This window comes from Cyanistes caeruleus, chromosome 5 (genome assembly GCF_971803275.1).
Source record: "Cyanistes caeruleus chromosome 5, bCyaCae1.hap1.1, whole genome shotgun sequence".
Taxonomy (NCBI): domain Eukaryota; kingdom Metazoa; phylum Chordata; class Aves; order Passeriformes; family Paridae; genus Cyanistes; species Cyanistes caeruleus.
The window spans coordinates 44,621,074-44,634,109 of NC_141705.1; the positions used below are offsets into that span (position 1 = coordinate 44,621,074).

A 13,036-nucleotide genomic window follows, 5' to 3' on the forward strand; every position below is an offset into this window, starting at 1 on the left:
GAGACATTTACAAGTGAGGAGAGAAAGAGAGAAGTGTAAATTTACTCCTACTCTTTATTATTTCTGGACTCAGAAGCTCTGTGTCCTGCTGGTTTTACTCAGAATCAAATGTCACTTCAAAACATCCTGGAATTATTGACAACTTCCAGATTGCTGAACAGGACTGTGGCAAGTTCTCACTCTATGATCACATCTGGATGGCGTCCTGTCCTCAGGGGGATTAGTCAACTATACCCCTCAGCTTGGTTTTGTCTGAAAAAGTGATAACTTGTCAGAGACTTTGCAAATGTTACCTGTTGATATCAGGCTGTGAAAATGTAAGCAATGGTCAGCCTGTATATCTTTTCAAACTGAGCAGGGTCAGGCACTTAGTTCTTTAGATGTCTGGTCCAAAACAGCATTTCAGCTGAAATGGTTCCTGCCCTGTGAAAGAATAATTGGATAGAAATTTGTTTGTCTTTTGGAACAAAGTTGATTGGGTTCTAATCTAATTTTGGGATTGAAAATCTCTTTCCCTGCCAGCCAAGTCACACAGGTTAGCAAGGGCTGCCTCTGGAAACAGTAGTATGCAAATACAAAGATGAGCTCCGAAGCAAGAGTTCAGGCTTATATGGAGTGCTCCTCCAGAAACTGCTCAGTGCAGGATGAAGGGACTCTGTTTCTCTTTGTAATGAGAGAAACACAGGGTGGTTCAGCCTCCTGGAGTCTGGAAGAGTTTTCCTGGCTGTTAGGTGGTCCTAGGCTGACACGGATCTCAGCTTGGGCACTTAGCAGGGCTCTTGTAGGGTCATCTGTACCGGGCACTTCGTAGCAGTAGCTGCCTGTGAGCTGAATTCTAAAGCTTCGGTTTTCTGGCATCCCTCAAATCTCCGTGGCAGATGAGAAACCGAGACACGATGTCTGAGAAGGGTGTTTCAGTTCCTGCCTGGCACAGCTCGTTGTGTGTCTACCTTCTGCAACAGGTTTCTTCTAGGCAGTGCAGACAAATTCAAAGACTTGAGTGTGTTGCTTTGTCTTGAAGGGGGGAAATTGCTGCTGACTTTAAATTCTGAAGAGTGCAAATAATGCTTTTTGTGAGAGGCTGCAATAATAGGACAGCTCTGACAAAAACTATGCTATGACAATTTGTTGGCTTTTCGATTTGAAATGTTATTTAAAATATATACTTTTAAAAATTTATGTTTAAAATTCTTAGTTTTATTGCTGAACACCTGCTACAGGGCTGTCTCACTTATATCCTCCTACCTGCTAAATTTTGGTAGCCAAAAGTCACTAAAGATAGATTTTCTGTAAAAATATGAGTATGGCTGTGAATTCTACTTCTTCTTTCTTGATGGGCTTTTTCTACAGGATGTGTGTGTGGGAAATACAATGCCAGTTACACTATAGATATTTTTTCTCTTGGTAAAGTATTAGTAGCAGTACAAGTTGATGATCTTCTGCTACTCTCTGTTGCCACTGAGGACTCTAAAGCTTTTGGGACCTAAGGGAATGTGATAGGCTCTTCTATGCCAGGGTAATACTGATTAATTTTCAGAGCCAGGTACATGGCTCTTCTGATATTTTCAAGGACATTGTATATATCATTTTTAGAATTCAGTGTACCTGTTTCCATTCTCATTTATTTGACTGTGGGTCTTACAAATTTAGCTAGGACCAGAAATCCTCCAAATTCAATAACAATACACAAATTTCATTACCCGTATTCACTTTTTGTCCCAGCCCAGCATTTAAAAAGTAGGCAAGCAATGAATTTCATTATAATGTGAAATACTGGAATTATTTCTGGACATAATATTGAGACTCTAGGGACAGTAACTTTTTGATTCTTGAATTACAAGAAGCCTATTTAGATCATAATTTCATCTGCAATGCTACTTGCTCCTTGTAACTGGTTTCAAGGAAGACTCAGCTACTTTTTTTGGGGTAGTACTGTAACGTAGGGTACAATGTGTTGGTAGATGATGACCCAAACCATGTGGGTTCAGAATTTCTTTTTCTGTGTTTCCAGTGATGTTAGTGGATTTACATCTTAGTGTGAATGTAGTGGTTACTTGCTTGTATGAAAAATTAATTAATATTTTAGAACAATAGCCTGTAACCTGTTAATGCCTTTTAATACTTTGGTTAAGGGAAAATGAGGAGGTAAAGTAATTCACAAGAATACTTGGCTTGCTGAAATAGGTCAGTTATTACAAACAAACCTCAGAACTGTGATTCTGCCACAGAGAACTGCAACAGCAGATCTGAGAGCCAAATGATTGGATTTTCAGGATTTTTTGTGGAAGTACGTATGTATGAGGAGACTGTTCTTTGGGATATCACTGCCACAAATGAGTTACTCAGGGTATGTAATGGTCTGCAGCACTAGAAACTTCCATCCTTGCCCACTGCCCGGTGTTCAGGATGTGACTTACATGTCTCAGTTTGCACAGACAAAGCAAATGGGTGAGACTGATGATTGCCTGTTAACCTCAGTGCAACATATTATGAGAAGGATGGATGTGCTATTTGATGCTTTTATTAATAAGAATGCTCTATTACCTGTGACCTCAAAAGGTTCTAACAACTGCAGCTTTCAAAACTATCAAATTAATTTGGAATGTAGAATCCCCAAGACACAGATTGTTTTTTTAATTTTTTTTTTTCATTGGGGCCGGCCAGGACCACACTCCAGGTGTCTGCAAAGGAACAAATGATACAAAGAAGTATTAAAGTACTGAAGTATTAAAGTGTTGAAGGGAAGGGAGACCTGCTTCCTCCTGCTTGTCCTGGGTAATAAAAGCACTACTTTGACCTGCTATAAGAAGACCAAGTGTGAGGTTCTTGAATCTCTTGATGATTATAGTAAATTATGTGGATGTGTGTGCGTCTAGATGGGTTATTTAGAATTATATCGTGGATTTAATTTAAACTGATCTTCAAAGGGGTATCAACAAATGGTTTCATTTGCCAGGGGAAATCACCTTTCATTGTCTTTAAATGAGAATGGTAATTAGGAGGAAGTTTGGGTGAAAATTGTTTCTTGGTCTAGCTTGTTACTTCACTATTCACGACATTACCAAAGGGAAATAGCCTTGTCCCTATCTAATCTGAACTCATCAACAAGTGCTCAAAAACACATGTGACTTGTTAGTAAAGCCTATAATTAAAAGGAGGAAGGGAAAGCCTTCCTAGGACTAGCATGTAATAGGATGAGAATAAAAGGGTCAGCTTTAGCTCGTGTTGCCTTTTTCCTCCAAAGTGTGAGTGGTCAAGTCCTCACTCAGAACTTCTGCTCTCCTTGAAAGTGTTGTTTGCCCATGAGGTAGAGGAGCAAATTGAGAACTACAACATGAGCAGGTTAAGAAAAATAGTGCTGTGTTCTATGAAGCTGAGAAACATATAGTGAGGAAATACCAAGGTTGCTGTTGCCTTAAGTGGATGTTCATAACCAGCAATGTGGAACGGTAAGGGACAGAATTTAACCTAAACCTATAACATAATAGAATTTGTCAAAAATGTAGCACTTAAATTTTGACAGCACCTGAACACTTAAAGACAGGATCATCTAATGCCCTTGCATCTCCAAGGTGTTTATCTTCCTTTTTATACCTTAATAGTCTTGACTCTCATCCTGGCAATCTTCTTTAAGAAAGGTTGCAAATTAATATATCCCATTTTAGGTGTATATGATACTTACGTGCTGAGGTTTTGAGATGGTCCAAGGTGGCCTCTGTTGGTAAGGCTTTGTGGGATAAAGAGCCAATGCCTTTGGCTTCATTTCATATTTATGTTCTCAAACACCCCTTCTCTGTTTTTACTGCAGCATAATACATATATCTTACGGATGAAGGGGGGTTTTAATCTTCTGTGGTTTTTAAAGTATGATTATTCATAGGAGAGGGAGGCAAGGGGTATTGTGGGAATTTTAACAGACTTACTTAGCTGTGTTTCTAAGCAGTTTTATCCTTCAAAAACAATTTCTCTTTCCTGTCAGCAGTGACTGTCTGAATCGTACACAGAGGAGAAAAGATGTTTGGGTAGGTGTGGATTTCTACCAGAATGCAGTTTTTGAAACATTAGTGACGTTCTTTAAGTGTGCATACTCAGCATAACCTATTCATTCTTGGTTGCCTCCTCGTTCTTTTAGCTAATTAAAGCAATTTATTGGGGCATGAATATGCAACAAAGATAACTCTTAAAAGATTTTTCTTTTTTTTTCTGTCTTGGTTTTGAATGCAGTTTGCATTTTTTTTTTCCCATATGCCATTCTGACTACTGGCACATGGTTTTTAGTGTTATAGTCTTGCACCCTGTTTCTTGAATGGCTTTGATTAAAGCTTTATATTTTTCTACTAATGGTTATTTCTGTAGGTTTAATGAAAATTATAATGATATTAAAAAGAGAGTAACTCCTCCTCCCCAAAATAGCTTTCTCTCTGCCTGATTCTTGTATTTGTTGAAGGAGATGTATTAGGAATTTTAATACATCTTGCTTCTAATTCCACACGTATCGTAATAGGTACATTTATAGATAGCAGAAAATGTTGTGAATAGCTAATGGTGTGGGAATTACTGTGGAGCTATCTAAGTGTAAGCCATGGGAGTTTTCATCACTAATAACTGAGCAGGAAGTATAAAAATCTCAGGTACGTGTTAACTATAGTACTGCAATAATCGTGCAATCAAGACATTTAATTGTTAATGGTGCATTTTTTTTTTTTTTTGTCTTGCATCACCAGACACTTGACACCCTGGAAAGCATACATAAATATAGAACAGGTAGGCAGATTTGCTTTATAGAGGCATCTTAATTCAGGTGGAAGTTTAGCATCATTTGTATTCCACTTCTGTTGCGCTTGAAAATTGCTGGAGTACTCTGGCTATAAGAGTTTTTGTTGTAGGATTGTGGATTGTAGGTGTTGCGCTTTCATAGTGTCACCTTGTCAGCATGTACCTGATCCAAAGGGGACTGGGAATATTGTTTACAGCTGTTGGGCCACATAATTAATGTCTGTAACTTAAGTCTGTGAAGTGATGCCACTTTACACTTGTCTGTCCAGAGTGGGTGCTGTGCTTGCTGTGTGCTTTGGAGGAAGCAGAGGGCACTGCAGTGGGTCAGGTCTGCTGCCAGCAAGAGGCAGAAGACAATTTAATATTGATACTGTCCACACAGATTGGCCAGCTGGATGCTTCCAAAGCAGGTGGTAGAGTCTTTGTACTTGAAAGAGAAAAATAGTATGTGAGAACTTTAAATTGGACACATCAGTCCCTAGTAAAAACTTATGCAAATTAGAAACCTCTCATTAAATGCAACCTAGAAGGAGCAGCCTTCCCCTTGTATTTGATCAGATTGTGTGGTTTTGATTGAAATAATTTCATTTTGTAGTGAGGATTTACCTTTTTACAAATTATGTTTAGTTAACTTAAATGTGATGTGAGATGTCTATACCCGGTCCCCAGATAACACTGGAATTATAATAGTTACAATTTGACAAATCTGACAAATCCCGGGTAATTGTTATCGTGGTTGAAATCTAATTAATAGTAGTATAGCGTTACTGTCGTACCTCCTCTGTGAAATTTAATAGTCACTTGGTGACTTTCAGGCTGCAGCTGCCTGGTAGGCATACATGCTGCAGTGGTAGAGCAGGAATATGCAAATCCCAAACACCCAGCAATGTGCCCTTTACTGTGACGTGCAGCACTTCTAAGGAAGCTTCTCTTGCACAACGAGGCATTGAAAAGAGTTTTCTTTCCCTTGGGTGAGGGGGGAAAAGGGGGCTAATGGAATATCAGTGCACCCTGGGGAAGTGTTTCTCTAGACTGTCTTTGCTTTAATTCTCTGCGTGTGGCATGCATATAAATTGGAGAGACCTGGTTTATTTTTTTCGTTTTCTATTTCCGGATCCTCATGAAATATATACTGTTCCATATGTTTGCAGGATTATGCTTTGCTACGTTGTCTGAAGTTCCTTAGGCAGAATAAGCATCTAGTACTGTTGAGCTGAAGTTAATTTTCCTACTGAATTTAGCTCCGTTTGTGCTTTGGCTCAGAAAGAGAGTGGAAGGTTCAAGAGATAAAACACGATACAACTATTCTATGAAAGGTCAGAACTTCAATTCTCTTGTTCTGAATTTTAAAATGAGTCTGAAACAATGCATGCTGCTCATCAAGCTCCCTACCAAAGGGACAGGCTTGGCCTGAACTCAGGCAGTATAGAGAAGAAAAGAGGAAGGTGAGAATTTAGCTTGAGTTTCTGATAACTCACACCATAAGGTCTAAAACAGTTCTAGCCTATTTTCAGTGCAGGTGGTTGAACTTTTGTTTGTAAAGGGCTTCCTCAGCCAACCAGACAAATTTCTGTGTGGTGGGGTTTTATTGCAAGCACAGTGCACAATGGTCTGGGTATTCTGTAGGAGAGCTTAGCTTTGGAATATGAATCTGTGATCAAAATAGAACCACAGTCCACCTAGAAAGATTACTAAGGCAAAAGTGAACAGCAAGAAGGGGCTTTTCTTCTCCAGGATCTGTCCCTGTCTCTGGCTGCTACTGGCTGGAGGTTTAGTTAGCGACTCATTAGTTATAGCTGACTGCTAGGAGCAAGCCTGTGACTCTCTGGATCTGTTTCAGACTTGGATGTGCCCTTTGGGGTTCTTTCATTAAGGCAGTGTGGCAGAAAGGTATGCATCATGTTCCTATGCAATGAAGTCAAGACCACCTGGGGAGCCACGGCAGCAACCACAGCACTGCATAATTGCAATGCAATAAATAAAACCTGGCAGAAAGTATATCGTGTCCCATGACTGTGCTGATCATTTCTCAGCTGATTAGTTGTTGCACATTCAAACTCTAATCACTGCTACCACATTGTGGGTTTTTTTTTGCTAGGCCATCTAATACTAAATGCAGTACCTGGAAGGCTACCTGCCCTTCTGCATTGTGTGCTAGCACTTTTTTGAGGTGGTAGAAGTTGAGTGGTGACAAGCAACCTCTGCTCATGCAGATGTAAAGTTGAGTGCTGGGCTACTGATAACCAAGGGAAACACTTTGCAGATAAGCAAGCTTTACATTAGGTGGAAGATGGCATAGAAAGATAGTACCTTTCCCTAAAGAGTTTTATCTGCCCCATTTCCAGTCCAGCCCATTTCAGATGCTGGCAGATGCAGCAGCATCGTTGCAAAATTCTTAGTGAATTAGTTTTCATTTTAGTCCTGGTAAACACCAGCCTGAAGTGAGACAAGAGGAAGGGAGGAGATGAGCAGTATATAGTACAACCACTTTGAAAATGCCTGGCATTCTTAAAATATAGAAAACCAAAGAAAACTAGTCACAACCTACAGGCAAACCTAACTTGTCTCTAACACACATCCAGTTTGGAATTTCATCGTACTTCTGATTGAGGAAAGAAAGGCCAATTATCCCAGGAAAACATGGATTGCATTACATATGCATTCACTGCCAAAGGGGGAGAATGTCGATTACTTAACACAAAAGTGCTGAAGCCATTAGTACAGCCTTTTAAGAGTCGAAATAAACATGTGTATTATATGCCTGTAAATCCCAGTGGACAGCACAACTGGTGTCATATTCCACAGTGGATCCATTAGCAACATAATGTCATCTAACCACAGGCCATGCTAATGGTTTAAATTAGAATGTGTGTGGATTTTTTAATTTATAAAAGACACTGCTGCCTGATTAGAATAACCTTCTTCAACCTAAAGCTGCTGCTCTTGTGATACATCATTTCCAACAATATCAGTGAATGGGAAGGTGTGGGACAAACCTTTCTGAGTATGCACGGACCAAGAGTTGAACAAAATCAAATGTGTCCATGCAGTACTTTATAGTACATAAAAAAGGGCTGAGATGTCTTTAAAAACAACTGAGATCTAGTGTGAGGCAGGTGACAAAGGATGTACAATGGCATGTTTGTGCAAATCCATTTTATAGCTGAAGGTAATTGCCTCCACTATACTCTGGGCAACAGTGCCCCACTGACAGTAGTGGAGCTAATTGCTTGGGTAGAGAAATTGGCAATTGTCATGGGTCTGATGCAGAAAAGAAACTGTGTAAAGCAAGACTTTAAAAATCAAAATGATGACCTCAACACAGAAAACAGAAGGATGTGTGAAACTGGAGACTGCTGTTCTTCTTTTTCATGATTGCTATAAATGCCTCTGCCAGAGGTATGGAGGCTACTGCTGTGGCTTCAAACCTTTTCAGAGAATGTGGCACTAGTACTGTGCAGCTTCCCACATAATTCCTCTGTGAAAGCATTTTGCCAGACGGCTGTGTTACAGTAGGACACTAGTAAATCATTCTCTCCTACGGAGCTGGAGGGCAGACTGCTGGTCTTGATACTGTATGGCTGACTAACAGTAATGAAGGCAGTTCTTTCCTTGAAGTCTTTATCTACATAGTTCTCCTTCTGACAGAAAATGCATATGTATTTTCTCTCCTCAACCTCTGTATCACTTAGGATCCTGAAAATGCATGCTCATGTTAAGCACAATAAATAACGAGCTGCTCGCAAAACATCTCGGGCAGTTTGGTTTGGGTTGAAGAGAGGAATAGAAAGAACCCTCTTCTGATGAATAGAGGAAGCAGGATGGGGATCTTGTGCTTATAAAAGTTACCTGATATAGTTCTCCTTTCTCTTAAATGAGATACTAACTTTACCACAGAGTTCCCCCCCTAGGGTACTGTAGAGTGCCAGTCAGCTTAGCTCTGATACCTTAGGAGCACTCTTTCTTACTGCAAAGACGATTTGATCATAATGAGGGAGGTCTCTGTTTTAAATGCACTGGTGCTCTTACCTTGGGCTGGCTGGCCTGTTGGAGAGCTTGAGCAGAGCTCACAAAGTACTTAGTGTGAGCCACATCCCAAGCTTGCTTCACTGCTGCCCCAGGAGACATGATATTTCCTTGCTCAGTAAAACAGCGTATAGTGGCAGTACCCGTTCTCTAAACGGGTGTCCATGGGTCATTTACTAGCGTGGAAGAAACCCATGCTGTGCTCACACACATCAAAAATTTTAAGTGCCATACCCCTGAGAGGAGGAAAACTAATCCAGTTTGTTGCATGGAGATGATGGCAGAGGCTCAGACAGGAGAGCAGGTGGAACTGGGTTGGAGGAAAAGTGTCTTCAACCTGTATTGGAAAAGAGAGTAAGAAAGCTTTCAGGGGTGTAATTGCTGTAAGTATTTCTGCAGTGAAATAAGCTCTATGCAGATAAATCCTAACTTCTCACCGTACAGTGTCCCTCTGTTGCATTTTGTTCCTCTGAAAGGATTTCTGAATTCTGCTGACTATTCACATGTTTTATGTATATATCTATGCATGTTTTAGTAGGGGCATTCATGGGACTGTTTTAATTTCCTACCTGTGTGCAGTCAGACCTCCCATACATTACTGTTTATATATGCCCTTTGGTGGAAGCCAAGCATACCTTTGCAATTTGATCTGATGTCTAGCTGAAACTCTGGCCTCTCACTACAATGAAAGGTGATACTTGCTTCATTTTAATCACATTCTTAAAGCCCAAACCAACTTTCAGATAGTCTGCCTTTCCCCTGAAAGAGCTAAAGGAAGCAGAAATGTTCATTTAGTTCTCTTCAGCACAAGGGACAGGTGCTTTCTATGAGAACACAACAAGGACATTTTAAAAACTGCCTATAGTTGATACCCAGCACTGTGTTATTTCCTTTGAACAGGCTAAGAAGGTTAAATTGCAGCCTTTTGCAGAGCTGTGCTACTGTATCTGTGACTCCTGGCTGTGGGGCTGACTCTGACTCCTGCCAAGGTTGGCTGACAGGACTGGAGGAGACTTCACCAGACCCGTGCTGAGCTCAGGTGATGACACAGTTCTGGCCCTTCCCTGTGAGGCTGCTCTGTCAAGTGCTGCTCTGTATTGTGCTATTTTAGCAATTGCACAGAATCATAGAATATGCTGAGTGGGAAGGAACCCACAAGGATCATCAAGCCCAACTCCGGGACCTTGACAGGACAACCCTAACCAACCTCCCAGTATACAGAAGCTGGAAAGGGATGCTTTCACAGCCAGCCTTGGTTGCTGCACTGGTAGAGGGAATTTCTAATCACGATTCTAAGCCTGTTGTGGCAGCTGCTGTCAGGCATTCAGCTGCAGGCTTTTGCTGCTGAGGTGTTGCAGCTGCCTTTCTGCCTTCACCAGGGAGCATGTCCCTTTCCGTCTAAGACATGTGCAAAATAAAGCAGGAGATAACAAAAAAATTAGTTATTCACTAGCATCTCTATTCCTCATGCTCATCGTGCTTCACTAGCACCTCGCTTTTGGTTCAGCAGGGAAGATCTGTGACTGCACAGTTTAGATTGGCATGTCCAAAGTCAAAGAACCAGTGGCTGGATAGAGTTTGTCCTGGCCAAATGGGAAGATGTCTGGGCTTGAGCTGTGCAGGGAAATGCTGCATTCCTTTTGTGATTTCTGAGTGCTGTTTTTTCAAAGCTCTCACAAACCACACATTACCTGGCTTAAAGTAAACACCCTGATTTTTCTGTGTTCATCTTTGAAAGCTTCAAAGCTTCCACTTCCACCTTGAAGTGGAAGGTCTTTCCACAGGGCTTATGTCAATCTCCTTGCTGGTGGGCTAGGCTGCGACCTTGGGAACCGGGAATTTTGTGTTTCAAAATGCTGGGAAATGCAAACATGCAAAAGCTCTATTAGCATCCACTGTGAGAGAAAGTGTTAAGATAGCTGAACTCAAGTTTGGGTTTCCATTTGCTATTGTTGTTTCAAGATTTATCACATGACTGTGAACAGCCTCACGTAATAGATCTTGTTTTATATTATATATTTTATAATACTACCTACCATGTGCACTTTCTGCTTCAGAACCTACAATCTGCTTGACATTTTTTAAAATTACCAAAGGGAGCTGTGCAGGAATTAGACCCTAGTTCCTTGAAATGCTTAAAAAAATTAAATAAGGCAGCAGCTCATTCTGAGGCACACCCAATATATAAGGAACACGTCTGAGTTTTCTGTGAGTCTGACAACCCATCTTTAAGTGAAGAATTTTCAAGACTTCACTGAACCTTTTCCTAAAGAGGCTAGATTGCTATTAGTAAAGCAGTTAAACTCATTCTCTCTTTCTGGCCTCAGCATATAATCAGTATTCAGTGTTGTTTGGAGTCTTCAACTGAGCCAGAAAATCAGTCTTGCAGTTCACATTTGCATGAGAATACTTAAGAAATGCATGTTTCTGTTTTTTCCTTAATTTGACAAAAGTTACAATTGAATTTGCATTTTCCCAGTTAGGGAATTTGTTTTCACTTGGGTTTGGAAGATAAAATGTCAAAAACTGTGTTAACATAATGGGAATGCAAAATAAAAATTGGCAGCATGGCATCGTTTGCTCATCGTAGTTTTCAATATCAGACATTAATGTGTAATGAAACAGAGGTGAAAATAAAACAGAGTGAACATTTGGTATTGGAACATAGTCGAGATAACACTGATCAATCTTTTTGGTAGTTGTCACGTTTTTGCAGATTGTTTGAATATTCCCTCCTCAGGGGGGAAGCTGTTCTGCTAGGGAACTTTGGGATAGCTTGTAACAAGAGCAAATGCCAAATAGTTTTCTTTTGAGAAATTCTAGTCTGCCGTTTCTTCGAGTTCTGATCTTTTCATGGGAGTCGTGTTCAAAATGCCTGTGTTACTTTTTCCCACCATGTGCAGCTCCAGTGGGAATCCTTGACATGGGATTATTTTAGCTTGGCTCTCCACAGCTAGAATTCTTCACACATGAAAACAGTCTACAAGAAGCAAATTAAGCACGGATTTGACTTGAAACATCAAAATTAGTCACTGAAGTAAATCTAGAAGGGCAGCAGAATTTTCTTGAAATTGTTTTTCCTCCTTTAGGGGAGATCTCATCAGATATCTTCTTTGTCACCTATGGCAGCAGACACTTGAGGTTCTCTGCCTGGGCATGGTAACAGCAAGGAAAAGCCAGGACAGGCATGGGAATTGAAGCTTTGAAACTTCAGTGAAGAGCCCAGCATGGGGTGGGTTTGGAGTACGAAGCTGATCTGTTTCATTGCATTCGCTTGAGGCAAAAGGAAAAAGTAAACTTTTGAGAAGCTTGGGAAGCTTCAAAACAAATTTTATTCTCTGGTTTTTATCATAGTGTGGAATGACTCAGAAGCCTTCAGAGACTTCACTTTCTCATCATTTATGAGATCCCCACTAAGCTTTTCAGGGTTGGGTTGCTGCAGCTACAACTGAGCACAATAAAATGTGAGATCATCTGTGTTATTTTTTTCACCATTGATCTTGATGACTTGGCTTCAGTAGTGATGTATGGGACTTTCTCTTCCATAGTAGATTCCTTTCAGCACCAGACTTGGAGAGCCTTCAGTGCCCTCCCTGTAGCTTTCACTGGAGTGCCAACTTAGCAGAGACCTCTCAGCTTCAAATGACATGATAGATTGCTATGGTGACAGTTCTGTTGTGCAAAGCTGCCAGCAGGGATGGGTTACACTGAAACAAAGTGAATTAAAATAAATGAAACCAGTGCATTGTCTTAGTTTAAAGCTTATTAGCGGTGAAGTAGTTCCTTTTTGAAACCTGACTCTATTGAAAATGGATCCCAAAAAGTTCTACAATTCTTTCATGAGGTCAAGGGTTTTATGTCTCCTTATGAGGCCCTTTATCATATTTCTACTTTGTTTTGAGCTAAGGTGCAACTTCAGAAGCATCCTGTGAGTATTGGATTAACTATCAGAATAGTAAATGATCAAAAGTTAAATTGTGTTCTTTCATTTTGAAGCTGGAATTTTCCACTTTCAGTTTCTATACCTTTGTTTCTCCAGTGAGGATTTTCCTTATCAGGGATCTCTTCATGCAGACAGGAGAGACTGTTTCTTACTTCCATCCTGCTTTTTCCAGACTTTAGCTTATTTATCTGGGTTTTTTTTCCCCAGGAATTCTGCTGGTATAGTATACCTCTTGTGTTTCCCTTCTGCTTAAGTAAGGCCACTGGGACTACACAGAACACTTCAGGTAAT

At 40.4% G+C, this 13,036-nt stretch overlaps 1 long non-coding RNA gene across 2 annotated transcripts; it reads left to right on the forward strand.

Annotated features, from left to right (window-relative positions):
* Positions 1-3,175: 3,175 nt before the first annotated feature.
* Positions 3,176-6,774, forward strand: LOC111928344 (uncharacterized). Of its 2 annotated transcripts, XR_002864034.2 has the most exons (5): positions 3,176-3,449; positions 3,983-4,022; positions 4,725-4,764; positions 5,928-6,092; positions 6,617-6,774. It is a non-coding gene; the product is annotated as an uncharacterized LOC111928344 (long non-coding RNA). The 2 variants fall into 2 exon arrangements; XR_015286632.1 differs by lacking the exon at positions 6,617-6,774 and having other exon boundaries at positions 3,980-4,022.
* Positions 6,775-13,036: the final 6,262 nt, after the last annotated feature.